Source organism: Rhinoderma darwinii, chromosome 10 (genome assembly GCF_050947455.1).
Source record: "Rhinoderma darwinii isolate aRhiDar2 chromosome 10, aRhiDar2.hap1, whole genome shotgun sequence".
Classification (NCBI taxonomy): Eukaryota; Metazoa; Chordata; class Amphibia; order Anura; family Rhinodermatidae; genus Rhinoderma; species Rhinoderma darwinii.
Window position 1 is genome coordinate 86,068,793 of NC_134696.1, and position 15,154 is coordinate 86,083,946.

The following is a 15,154-nucleotide window of genomic DNA, read 5'->3' on the forward strand; positions in this document are numbered from 1 at the left end:
AAAAACACCAAAAATTAGCGAAAAATTGCAAAAATTAGCATTTTTCTCAATTTAAATGTATCTGCTTGTAAGACAGGCAGTTATACCACACAAAATTGGTGCTAATTAACATCACCCATATGTCTACTTTAGATTGGCATCGTTTTTTGAACATCCTTTTATTTTTCTACGACGTTACAAGGCTTAGAACTTTAGCAGCAATTTCTCACATTTTCAAGAAAATTTCAAAAGGCTATTTTTACAGGGGCCAGTTCAGTTGTGAAGTGGCTTTGAGGGCCTTATATATTAGAAACTCCCAAAAAGTCACCCCATTTTAAAAACTTCACCCCTCACAGTATTCAAAACAGCATTTAGAAAATGTCTTAACCCTTTACACATGTCACAGGAATTAAAGCAAACTAGAGGTGAAATTTACAAATTTAATATTTTTCTGCAGAAATAAATTTTTAATACAATTTTTTTTATAACACAGAGGTTTTACCAGAGAAATGCAACTCAATATTTGTTGCCCAGTTTCTGCAGTTTTAGGAAATATCCCACATGTGGCCGTAGCGTGCTACTGGAACGAAGCACCGGCCTCAGAAGCAAAAGGAGCGCCTAGTGGATTTTGGGGCCTTATTTTTGTTAGAATATATTTTAGGCACCATGTCAGGTTTGAAGGGCTCTTGCAGTGACAAAACAGTAAAAAATCCCCCAAAAGTGACCCCATCTGGGAAACTAGACACCTCAAGGAAATTATCTAGGGGTGTAGTGAGCATTTTGACCGCACAGCTTTTTTACAGAAATTATTGGAAGTAGGACGTGAAAATTAAAATCAACATTTCTTCAAAGAAAATGTAGGTTTAGCGATTTTTTTTCTCATTTTCACAAGGACTAAAGGGGAAAAAGCACCGCAAAATTTGTAAAGCAATTTCTCCCGAGTAAAACAATACCTCACATGTGGTAATAAACGGTTGTTTGGAGACACGGCGAGGCTGAGAAGGGAAAGAGTGCTATTTGGCTTTTGGAGTTCACATTTAGCAGGAATGGTTTGCGGAGGCCATGTCACATTTACAAAGCCCCTGAGGTGACAAAACAGTGGAAACCCCCAACAAGTGACCCCATTTTGGAAACTATACCCCTTGAGTAAATTATCTAGGGGTATAGTGAGCATTTTGACCCCACAGGTTTTTTGCAGAAATGTTTGCAAGTAGGCTGTGAAAATGAAAATCTACATTTTTTCAAATAAAATGTAGGTTTAGCTAATTTTTTTTCATTTCCACAAGGACTAAAGGAGAAAAAGCACCATAAAATTTGTAAAGAAATTTCTCCCGAGTAAAACAATACCCCACATGTGGTAATAAAGGGCTGTTTGGACACACGGCGAGGCTGAGAAGGGAAAGAGCGCCATTTGGCTTTTGGAGATCACATTTAGCAGGAATGATTTGCGGAGGCCAGGTCACATTTGCAAAGCCCCTGAGGGGACAAAATAATGAAAACGCCCAAAAAGGGACTCCATTTAGGAAACTACACCTCTTGAGGAATTCATCTAGGGGTGTAGTGAGCATTTTGACCCCACAGATGTTTCATAGAATTTATTAGAATTAGGCAGTGAAAATAAAAACAGTCCTTTTTCTTCAATAAGACGTAGCTTTAGCGCAAATTTTTTCATTTTCTCACCAAATAAAGGAAAAAAAGAACCCAACATTTGTAAAGCAATTTCTCCCGAGTACGGCAATACCCCATATGTGGTCATAAACTGCTATTTGGGCAAACGGCAGGGCTCAGAAGGGAAGGACCGCCATTTGGAGTGCAGATGTTGCTGGATTGGTTTCTGGGCGCCTGTGGGCCCAAAACAGTGGAAACCCCCCAGAAGTGACCCCATTTTGGAAACTACACCCCTCAATGCATTTACCAAGGGGTGTAGTAAGCATTTTAACCCTGCAGGTGTTTTGTAGAAATTAGTGTTCACTCGATGTTGCAGAGTGAAAATGGGATTTTTTTCCATAGATATGCCAATATGTGGTGCCCGGCTTGTGCCACCATAACAAGACAGCTCTCTAATTATTATGCGGTGTTTCCCGGTTTTAGAAACACCCTACATGTGGCCCTAATCTTTTGTCTGGACATATGACAGGGCTCAGAAGTGAAGAGTACCATGCGGAGTGGAGGCCTAATTTGGCGATTTACAAAGTATTGGTTCACAACTGCAGAGGCTCAGATGTGAAATAATAAAAAGAAACCCCTGATAAGTGACCCCCACTATGGAAACTGCACCCCTCAAGGCATTTATTAAGGGGTGTAGTGAGCATTTTCACCCCACAGGTCTTTTCCATAAATGAATGCGCTGCGGATGGTGCAAATTAAAAATTTATATTTTTCCCTAGATATGCCATTCAGTGGCAAATATGTCATGCCCAGCTTATGACGCTGGAGACACACACCCCAAAAATTGTTAAAAGGGTTCTCCCGGGTATGACGATGCCATATATGTTGAAGGAAACTGCTGTTTGGGGACGCTGTAGGGTTCAGAGCCGAGGGAGCACCATTTGGCTTTTGGAGAGCGGATTTTGCTTGGTACTATATTTGTTTGAGTATTGCTGGTGTTTTATAATGTGGGGGTACATGTAAGCGGGGCGGAGTATATAAGGGGCATAGTCAGGTGGTATAAAAAAAATACATAGATGTGTGTTACGCTGTGAAGCAATCCTTTCCGCACAGGCCAGTGTCGCACTGATAAATGCTGTCATTTCCTATCCCCCTTTTGGTCCACACTCCGCACCCTTTTGTAGTTTGGGGAATTTTGCTGGGAAAGTGTTGTCCTGGTATAATACGGGCACCGTCGCTTCCAGCGGATATGTTTGGGCTCTGCCCTTCCTGATTCCCTAATTTTAGGTCCTTGATAAATCGCCTCTTGAAACAGAAGAAATGTTCCCCTCAGGCCTGCACAACTGCATATTTTTTTATTTCCTGACTTATTGGAGCCATAACTAATTTTATTTTTCATAGACGTAGTGATATGAGGGCTGGTTTGTTGCGGGACGAGCTGTAGTTATTATTGGTACCATTTTGGGGTACATGTGACTTTTTGATCACCTTTTATCCTATTTTTTGGGATGCCAGGTAAACAAAAAAACGCAATTCTGGCACAGCTTTTTTCGTTTTTTTTATACAGCGTTCACCATGCGTTATAAATTACAAGTTAACTTTATTCTGCGGGTCAGTATGATTCCGGCGATACATAATTTATAGCACTTTTTTATGTTTTACAACTTTTTGCACAATAAAATTACTTTTGTAAAAAGAATGTATTTTTTCTGTCGCCAAGTTGTGAGAACCATAACTTTTTAATTTTTTTGTCGACGGAGGTGTATGAGGGCTTGTTTTTTGCGGGACGAGCTATAGTTTTTATAGTTACCATTTTTGGATACGTGCGACTTTTTGATCACTTTTTATGCTAATATTTGTAGGGCAAAGTGACCAAAAAACAGAAACTCTGGTAAAGTTTTTTACGTTTTTTTTTTACGCTGTTCACCGCGTGCAATAAATAATATAATATTTTGATACCTCAGGTCGTTACGGTCGTGGCGATACCAAATACATATGGTTTATTATTATTTTTCAATAATAAAGGACTTGATAAGAGTAAAAGGGGGATTGTGTTTTATTTGATTACTTGAAATTTTTATTGTTTTCAAACTTTTATTTTTTGCACTTTTTTATACTTTTTTTACACTTTTCTTCAAGTCCCACTAGGGGACTTGAAGGTCCAACGGTCAGATTATTTTTTTTCTAATACATTGCACTACCTATGTAGTGCAATGTATTAGATCTGTCAGTCATTCACTGACAGCATGCCGATTAGGCTTCGCCTCCCGGTGGGGCCTAAATCGGCTTCCGTAATGGCAGAGCAGGAGACCATTGTGTCTCCTGTTGCCATAACAGCAGTCGCCAGTCCCGATTGCCTCTCAGGGCTGGCGATCTGATAGTAACCGCTACGATGCAGCAATCGCTTTCGATTGCTGCATCGAAGGGGTTAATGGCAGGGATTGGAGCTAGCTCCGGTTCCTGCCGTTACAGGTGGATGTCAGCTGTACAGTACAGCTGACTTCCACCGCTGATGACGCCGGATCAGCTCCTGACCCGGCGCCATCTTGCCGGCAGCTACGGAAGCCGATCAGGCTCCGCCGCCGGGCGGATCTTGACCGGCTTCGGTGCTAGGCAGACCGGGAGGCCAGTATTAGGCCTCCGGTTGCCATTGCAGCCACCGGAACCCCGGCAATTTCATTACTGGGGCTCCGATGAGCTGCAAACACCTTAAGTGCAGCGATCACGTTTGAGCGCTGCACTTAAGGGGTTAATGGCGGGGATCGAAGCTAATTTCGGTCCCCGCCGTTACAGTCGGATGTCAGCTGTAAGATACAGCTGAGATCCGACGATGATGGCACCGACTCAGCTTCTGAGCCGGTGCCAAACATTTGACGTAAATGTACGGCATTTTGCGGGAAGTCAATGCTTTCCATGATGTACATTTACGTCAAATGTCGGGAAGGGGTTAAAAACCGCTTTGCAAAAACGCTAGCATTTTTAAAGCGTTTACACGTCGTTTTTTTTTTTAGCGCTGTGTGAACAAGGCCTTACAGCTTCCACAAGAATTCTCATTCCATTTTTCCAGAGTAGGAGGACATCAAAAATATTCTTTAACTCCTTGACCCCTTAAGGACACAGCCTAGTTTGGGCCTTAAAGAGGCTCTGTCACCAGATTTTGCAACCCCTATCTCCTCGGCGCTGCAATGTAGATTACAGTAACGTTTTTATTTTTAAAAAACGAGCATTTTTGGCCAAGTTATGACCATTTTTGTATTTATGCAAATGAGGCTTGCAAAAGTACAACTGGGCGTGTTTAAAAGTAAAAGTACAACTGGGCGTGTATTATGTGCGTACATCGGGGCGTTTTTACTTTTACAAGCTGGGCGTTCTGACGAGAAGTATCATCCACTTCTCTTCAGAACGCCCAGCTTCTGGCAGATCACGCTGTGACGTCACTCACAGGTCCTGCATCGTGTCGGACGAGCGAGGACACATCGGCACCAGAGGCTACAGATGATTCTGCAGCAGCATCAGCGTTTGCAGGTAAGTAGCTACATCGACTTACCTGCAAACGCCGATGCTGCTGCAGAATCAACTGTAACCTCTGGTGCCGATGTGTCCTCGCTCGTCCGACACGATGCAGGACCTGGGGCAGGAAGTGAGTGACGTCACAGCGTGATCTCTCGAGAACACGCTGTGTGTCTGTGCACTGCCAGAAGCTGGGCGTTCTGAAGAGAAGTGGATGATACTTCTCGTCAGAACGCCCAGCTAGTAAAAGTAGTAAACACGCCCCGATGTACGCACATAATACACGCCCACTTGGACTTTTACTTTTAAACACACCCACTTGGACTTTTGCAAGCCTCATTTGCATAACTACAAAAATGGTCATAACTTGGCCAAAAATGCTCGTTTTTTAAAAATAAAAACGTTACTGTAATCTACATTGCAGCGCCGAGGAGATAGGGGTTGCAAAATCTGGTGACAGAGCCTCTTTAAGGCTCAGGGCTCAGAGCCCATTTTTCAAATCTGACATATTTCACTTTATGTGGTAATAACTTCGGAATGCTTAAACCTATCCAAGCGATTCTGAGAATATTTTCTCGTGAGATATTAGGCTTTATGTTAGTGGTAAAATTTGGTCAATATATTCAGTATTTATTTGTGAAAATTAGCAAAATTTAGAGAAAATTTTACGAAAAATCAAATTTTTCTGAATTTAAATGCATCTGCTTGTAAGACAGAGGGTTTTTACCACCCAAAATAATTACTAGTTTACATTTCCCATATGTCTACTATATGTTGGCATCATTTTTTGTACATTCTTTTTTTTTTCTAGGACGTTACAAGGCTTAGAACATAAGCAGAAATTTCTCATATTTTGAATAAAATTCCAAAAGCCTCTTATTTTAGGTACCAGTTGAGTTCTGAAGTGGCTTTGAGGGGCCTATATATTAGAAACCCCTATCAAACTCCCCATTTTAGAAACTGGACCCCTTAAAGTATTCAAAACAGCATTTAGAAAGTTTATTAACCCTTTAGGTGCTTCACAGGAATTTAAAGCAAAGTAGATGTAAAATTTACGAATGAAATTTTTTTGTCAGAAAATCTTTTTTATTCAATTCTTTTCTGTAAAACAGAAGATTTTACCAGAGAAACCCAACTCAATACTTATTGCCCAGATTCTGCCGTTTTTAGAAATATCCCACATGTGGCCCTAGTGCGGTAATGGACTGAAACACCTGCCTCAGAAGCAAAGGAGCACATAGTGGATTTTGAGGCCTCCTTTTTATTAGGCACCATGTCCGGTTTGAAGAGGTCTTGTGGTGCCAAAACAGTGGAAAACCCCCAAAAGTGACCCTACTTGACAAACTACACTCCCCAAGGAACTTATCAAGGGGTATAGTGGGTATTTAGAGCCCACAGGTTTTTTTGCTGCATTTTGTGGAATTCGGCTGTGCAATTGAAGATCAAATTTTTCCAATAAAAGGTACGAATTTTTAATTTTGACAAGGAATAAAGGCGAAAAAGCACCCCAACATTTGTAAAGCAATGTCTCCCGATTGCGGCAATACCCCATATGTGGTCATAAACAGTTGGTTGGACAAATGGCAGGGCTCAGAAAGGCAGGGGCGCTATTTGGCATGTAGATTTTGCTGGATTGTTTCTGTGCGCCATGTCGCATTTGCAGAGCTTCTGAGGTACCAGTACAGGGGAACCCCTTAAACGTCACCCCATTTTGGAAACTAGACCCCTTGAGGAATTCATTGTAGTTTTCATGGGGTGCATGCAACTTTTTGATGAACATTTATTCTATTTTTAGGTGGCGTGGTGACTAAAAAACAGCAATTCTACTATTGTTTTTTTATTCTATTTTCTTTACAGCGTTCACCGTGCGCTATAAATGACATTCACTTTATTCTGCGGGGCGATACGATTACGGCGATACCAGATGTTTATAGTTTTTTTATGTCTTATGGCGTTTACACAATAAAATACTTTTTATAAAAAATCATTCACTTTTTCTGTTACCTTATTCTAAGAGCCAGAACGTTTTTATTTTTAAATCAATAAAGCCGTGCGAGGACATATTTTTTGCGGAACGAATCGTAGTTTCGATCAGAACCATTTTTAGGTACATGCGACTTTTTGATCTCTTTTTATTCCAATTTTTGGGAGGTGAAGTGACCAAACAATTGTGATTCTGGTACGGTTTATTATTATTTTCTTTTACGGCGTTCACCGCGCGGGATAAATAACGAAATACTTTTGTAGTTCAGGACGTTATGGACGCGGCGATACCAATTATGTATAGTTTATTTGTGTATTTTTATTAATAATAAAGGACTGATAAGGGAAAAAGGGGGATTTTTACTTTTACAACTTTTATTTTTACATAACTTTTTTTTTACTTTTTTATTTTGTCCCACTAGGGGACTTGAGGGCAGGAGGCCCTGATCGCTATTCTAATACACTGCACTGCATGCGTAGTGCAGTGTATTAGAGCGGTCAGTTACCTGCTGACAGCAAGCATAGTGGGTCCTGACTTAGTCAGGACCCACTAGGCTTCCGTAGATGGCATAGCCGGACGCCATTATTAGGCGTCCGGTTGCCATAGCAACCATCGCCGCCCACTATCATGTAGCGGGCCGACGATGGCAATTTAACACCTAAGAAGCCACAATCGCTATTGAACGCGGCTTCTAAGTGGTTAATCAGCGGGGACACGGCGATCGGTCCCTGCTGAAGGAGCTGCGGCAATTGCTGTACGAGACAGCAGCTGTCACAGCTCCTGTATGTGTAGGGAGGACGGCCAAAATGGCCGTTCCTCCCGCGACATACTATTCCGTCGCTGAGCGCGAACGATGCACTTGCAGATTGATGTGCATGAGCACTGTTGATCCCAATTTCCCAGCTGCTATTGAGTTATGAGTTTTTTAAAACGTAACTTTTATTTTTGTAATTTAGAAATGAAGCGCAGCAGAGAAGAGAAAGACGTACAACATAAAGGTGAGTTAAAATGGTTCCAAGTCGGTTGGCGTAATTATAGAGATCCAATGTGTATTAGGGTCTCATATGAATAGAGTGGCAGGCACGGTCAGCGGCTGCAGACTGCTGGAGAGCCTCTTTGTCACACAGAATAGGTACAGTAGCTAGTGCCGACTGGGATTATTAAAAGAGCGCTAGCCCCCCCCCCCCCCCGACATGTTTCTATTACATATATGTAATATCTACCTAATATCCCTAATCTATACTATATTCATAACCATAGGCACTAATAGCCTCTATTGAATACCTCATCAAATAAAGCTACATATATTACATTATCACTAGTTGATACAATCTTCCTTTTGAGGAAATTCTTGCATATGTCTACAAAGTATTGATATACTCTTCTCAGCAGAGTTAATGTAAGGTTCACTAAAACATACACAAAAATCACTTCTTGTTACAGTACAATATCATAATCATACCATTTTCTTCTTTCCTCCTCCACATGCCACTGCCTGGGGCACCTTTATAAAACATAGATGCGCTGACAGCATGCTATGCTCCTATACCTCAGCGCATAATCCGACCTCCCGTTGTAATTTGAAGGGGACATACGTCCCTTTAAACATCCAAACTCTATCACCCGATTCGACAAGGGTGCGAATGCGCCAAAAGCGTCTTCTGACGTTGACAGCGGCACTTCGAGACACTTATCTCTATCACCCGATCCGACCAATGAGCGCATGCGCGCTAACTTACACCTGATTGGAGGAACAGCTACACGATTACATAGGCCAGCCAGCATGTCACTCAAACACAATGAGGGCTCGTCCTTCCAAGCAATCACTATTGGCTGCCTCTTGGCTATGACGCACCCCAGTAGGTGGTCCCCCCTCCTATAACAGGAAGAGGAAAATGAACTCGTGGCTACTAGCCCCGAATTTATCCCCTGAGGACGCTGCTGTAGCAGCGAAACATGTCGGGGGGGCTAGCGCTCTTTTAATAATCCCAGTCGGCACTAGCTACTGTACCTATTCTGTGTGACAAAGAGGCTCTCCAGCAGTCTGCAGCCGCTGACCGTGCCTGCCACTCTATTCATATGAGACCCTAATACACATTGGATCTCTATAATTACGCCAACCGACTTGGAACCATTTTAACTCACCTTTATGTTGTACGTCTTTCTCTTCTCTGCTGCGCTTCATTTCTAAATTACAAAAATAAAAGTTACGTTTTAAAAAACTCATAACTCAATAGCAGCTGGGAAATTGGGATCAACAGTGCTCATGCACATCAATCTGCTTTCGTATATAATTTATCCCTGCCATCTACTAGGGTCTGCGCTATTCTTTTCGAACGATGAGCGCGAAGGGGTTAATGACCACCCATACACCTTTCCAAAGCAGCCATTAAGGGTACTTATGCCACGGCGCCGTGAAAAGGCAACACTGACACTCACACCGTGCTGGCTAGAGCAGGTGTTTGGCTCTCTAAATTAGCATTTATCCCACCTGTTTAACCCCTTAGATGCCACGGCCAATAGCGACTGCTCCATCTAAGTGGTTATAGAGGGAAGGGGCTCACTCTCTCACCCTAGGGTTTAACAGAATGCCCGTCAGTTTAAGGGTATGTTCACACGCAAACGTAAAATACGTCTGAAATTACGGAGCTGTTTTCAGGCGAAAACAGCTCCTGAATTTCAGACGTTTTTGCAAGGTCCGGCGTTTTTCGCGGCGTCCATTATGGACGTAATTGAAGCTGTTTTTCAATGGAGTCAAGGAAAAACGGCTCCAATTACGTCCCAAGAAGTGACATGCACTTCTTTTGACGAGCTGTCTTTTTACGCGCTGTCTTTTGACAGCGGCGCATAAAAAAAAAAGCCCGTCTGCACAGAACACCGTAAGACCCATTCAATTCAATAGGCAGATGATTGGAGCCGTTTTTTCGGACGTAATTCCAGGCGAAAAACGCCTGAATTACGTCCGTAAATAGGTGTGAACATACCCTTACACTGACAGGCATAATACACTCCAATACCTTTGTACTGCAGTGTGTTATATAGGAGCAATCAAATGATCGCATAGTGAAGGTCCTATTACACGGCCCGACGAGGCAGATCCTTGATCGGCGCTCGTTTGCTACTTTCACAAGGGGCTATTATCAGTAATGTATGGGGACGAGTGCTCGTTATTCTAATCACTGGTCCCCATACATTTCTATCATGTGGGCAGCACGTCTCCCTGTATACACAGATAGTTGTGCTGCCAACAAAGACAATATTTTAGGCTGCGTAAACGATACAATCAGCTGATGAACGAGCATCAGCCGATCGTTGCCCTGTTTATACAGGGCAATTATCGGGAACGAGCGTTTTGTGAATGTTCGTTTGCCCGCTAATTGACTGGTGTAAAAGGATCCTTCACACATAGTTTTTTTGCAACACAAAAACAAATACTTTTTGAAGAAAAGTGTTTTAAGGGCATGGCCCCACGTGGCGTATTTCTTCCACAACTGTCCGCATCAATGCCGCACATAATCTGCGTTGCAGATTCTGTTGCGGATCTGCCCAAAATGTGCAGTAAATTGATGCGGACTGGCCGTTGCGTATTGAGGTGAAAGTAGTTCCCTTCTCTCTATCAGTGCAGGATAGAGAGAAGGGACAGCACTTTCCCTAGTGAAAGTAAAAGAATTTCATACTTACCGGCCGTTGTCTTGGTGACGCGTCCCTCTTTCGGCATCCAGCCCGACCTCCCTGGATGACGCGGCAGTCCATGTGACCGCTGCAGCCTGTGATTGGCCTGTGATTGGCTGCAGCGGTCACTTGGACTGAAACGTCATCCTGGGAAGCCGGACTGGAGACAGAAGCAGGGAGTTCTCGGTAAGTATGAACTTCTATTTTTTTACAGGTTGCTGTATATTGGGATCGGTTGTCACTGTCCAGGGTGCAGAAACAGTTACTGCCGATCGCTTAACTCTTTCAGCACCCTGGACAGTGACTATTTACTGACGTCGCCTAGCAACGCTCCCGTAATTACGGGAGCCCCATTGACTTCCTCAGTCTGGCTGTAGACCTAGAAATACATAGGTCCAGCCAGAATGAAGAAATGTCATGTCAAAAAAGCAAGACGCATCCTCAGCACACATAACATGTGCATGACAGCTGCGGACTTTATTGCAGAATTTAGAATCTCCATTGAAGTCAATGGAGAAATTCCGCCATGAGTCCGCAACCAGTCCGCCACAACTCCGCAACATCCATTGCATGCTGCGGACACCAAATTCCGCACCGCAGCCTATGCTCCGCAGCGGAATTTTCTGCATCGTCTAAACGAACCCTACTAAAAAGAAGTGGAAGGCAATGGAGAAACGGGTCCGCTGCGGATTAACGCTGCGGAGTGTCCGCAGCGGAATTCCAGAGCAATTCCGCCACGTGGGGCTTTGCCCTTATTGTGTAAAAGTAGTAGAACATAAAAAAAGTTTATACATTTCGTATCGCTGTAATCGTAACGACCCATAGAATAAAGTTATTACGTTATTTAGACCACACGGTAAACAACATAAATTTAAGACAAATAAAAGACTGGTGAAATTTATGGTTTTTTACATTAACCCCCAAAAAAGTTAATGAAAGTTAAATTATAAATCAATAAATTATATGTACCCCAAAATGGTGCCATTTTAAAAAATCCAACTTATCCTTCAAAAAACGAGTACTCATGCAGCTATGTTGATGGAAAGTTTGCTTGGTCATTATTCCCTAAAATAGGCTGCTCACTAAGGGGTTAAAGTGGTTGTTCAGTTTAGAAAACCCATTTTCATATGACCTATTAGGGAATCCTCTCTTCAGGATTCTCATCTCTTAGTCGAAGTTGAGAGCAGTTAGGCTACATTCACACGAGCGTGGGTAACCTCGGACATGAAAAATTACAGTTTTTCACGTCCGACGTGCACCCGTGCGGGATGCTTTATCACGGATCCCCCATGGATTAGAGTCTATGGAGGGATGTGTGAAACACAAGAAAATAGGGCATATTCTATTTCTTCACGGACCCTTCACGTGCTCCGTTGAAACAACGGTCGTGTGAATGGCCCCATTGAAATACATGTCCGTGTGACACGGACGACTTATACGATCGACTGAATGAGCCCTTACAAAGAGTATCTCTCACTCTGGAGGACCTGTCCTGTATTAGGGTATGTTCACACGGCAGCCTCCGTTACGGCTGAAATTACGGTTCTGTTTTCAGGAAAAAACAGCTCCGGAAGTTCAGACGTAATGGCATGTGCAGGTGTTTTTCGCAGCGTCCATTACGGACATAATTGGAGCTGTTTTTCCATGGAGTCAATTGAAAACGGCTCCAATTACGTCTCAAGAAGTGACATGCACTTCTTTGACGCGGGCGTCTTTTTTACAAAAAATGACCGTCGGAACAGAACATCGTAAGACCCATTCAAATGAATGGGCAGATGTTTGCCGACGCTTTGGAGCCGTATTTTTGGACGTAATTCGACGTTAAAACGCCCGAATTACGTCCGTAAATAGGGTGTGTGAACCCAGCCTTACACGGACAACCCATTGATATGAATGGGAGCTATGCAATGCTTAATTTCTCCTGTAGTGGCGCTGTTGGGAAATTGAACACTTACTGCCAGGTTTCCCCACAGATTATAGCTAAGTGCTGGGGGTTTTAGCAGAGAGATATTTTGTGATCAGCTTATTGTCAAGGGATCCTTCTAACAAGTAGGGATTGTCCAAAGTGATACCCTGCTATTAACAGGGTTTATTCAGCCTATTTCATTCAATTAGAACAAAATGAATAGCAAGAATACAGTATTAAGATAATGACATTTCCTATATTCTCCCTCAGAGAGACTTTGTAAGTCCAGCAGTAGAGGAGCAGTATATATGTATTGAGTTCCAGCTGATGAACATTTGCTGCCGGAACTTTTTCACAGAATGAGGCCTCATGCACACGACCGTATTTTTTCCCACCCGTAAATACTGGCGTAAATACGGGTCCGGTGTCACACGTATCCCACCCGTTTTGCACCAGTATTTACGAACCCGTGCCCGTAAATATGGGTCCGGTGTCACCCGTATTCCACCCGTATTTACGGGCACGTTTTTGGCGGCAAAATAGCACTGCACTAATCGGCAGCCCCTTCTCTCTATCAGTGCAGGATAGAGAGAAGGGACAGCCTTTTCTGTAATAAAAGTTAAAGAAATTCATACTTACCCGGCCGTTGTCTTGGTGACGCGTCCCTCTCTTCACATCCAGCCCGACATCCCTGGATGACGCGGCAGTCCATGTGACCGCTGCAGCCTGTGATTGACCTGTGATTGGCTGCAGCGGTCACATGGCCTGAAACGTCATCCAGGACGTCGGGCCGGATGTCGAGAGGGACGCGTCACCAAGGCAACGGGCGGGAGACCGGACTGGAGGAAGCAGGAAGTTGTCGGTAAGTATGAACGTCTTTTATTTTTATTTTTTACAGGTTTATACTGATCGGTAGTCACTGCCCAGGGTGCTGAAAGAGTTACTGCCGATCAGTTAACTCTTTCAGCTCCCTGGACAGTGACTATTTACTGACGTCGCTTAGCAACGCTGCCGTAATGACGGGTGCACACATGTAGCCACCCGTCATTACGGGAGCTCCATAGACTTCTATGGACTGTCCGTGCCGTTATTACGGCCTGAAATAGGACATGTTCTATCTTTTTCAACGGCACGGGCACCTTCCCGTGAGAAAACGGGAAGGCACCCGTCGCCAATAGAAGTCTATGAGCCCGTTATTACGGGTCGTAATTACGACCCGTAATAACGGGAGTTTTTACGGTCGTGTGCATGAGGCCTAAAGTTGTAGAAACAGGACAGTGAATGGAGGATACTATGTAACAGTGACATCTAGTGGCCACTCTGTGTGCATCATGTCATCTATATATATATATATTTGTATGTATATAAATACACTGTACTTGTGTTGTTTTAAGGGTGTGTTCACATTAGCGTTCGTTTCCGCTGAGGGGTTCTGTCTGAGGTTTCCGTCTGTTAGCCCCTCAATGGAAAGGCAAACTGAAACCTTAGCTTCCGTTTCCCTCACCATCTATCTCAATGGTGATTGAAACGTTGCTAAAGGTTTCCGTTTGTCACCGGTGTGCCAGGGTTCCGTTGTGTTGACAGAATCAATAGCGCAGTCGACTGCGCTATTGATTCTGTCAAGACAACGGAACCTGTTCACAATGGTGACAAATGTAAACCTTTAGCAAAGTTTCTGTCACCATTGAGATCAATGGTGATGCAAACGGAAGCTAAGGTTTACATTTGCTTTTCCGTTTAGTGGTTATAGGCCCTCAGCCTGGGGCCTAAAAAATATACCACATTTTTGGAGGTGTAGTGAGGGGTTTAGCACAGAGGGGGCAAAACATATCTGAGTGGGCGCAGAAGCACATTCTAATTATATACCAGCCATCATCCCTGTATATAACCCACATCATCTCTGTGTATAACCCCCATCATCCCTGAATATTCCAGCCATCATCCCTGTATATAACCCCCATCATATCTTCATATACCAGCCTGCCTAGTATATACAGGTAAGATGGGTATTATAAACAGGGATGATAGGGGTTATATACAGGGATGATGGGGGTTATATACAGGGATGATGGCTACTCCAGCCATCATCCCTGTTTATAACCCCTATCATCCCTGAATATACCAGTCATCATCCCTGTATATAACCCCCATTATCCCTGAATATACCAGAAACCACCCCTGTATATAACCCCTATCATCTCTGTATATACCAGCCATCATCCCTGTATATAACCCCCATCAACCCTGTATATAACCCCTATCATATCTTCATATACCAGCCTGGGTAGTATATACAGGTAAGATGGGGGTTATAAACAGGGATGATGGGGGTTATATACAGGGATGATGGGTACTCCAGCCAACATCCCTGTTTATAACCCCTATCATCCCTGAATATACCACTCATCATCCCTGTATATAACCCACATTATCCCTGTATATAACCCCTATCATCTCTGTATATACCAGCCTGGCTAGCATATACAGGTAAGATG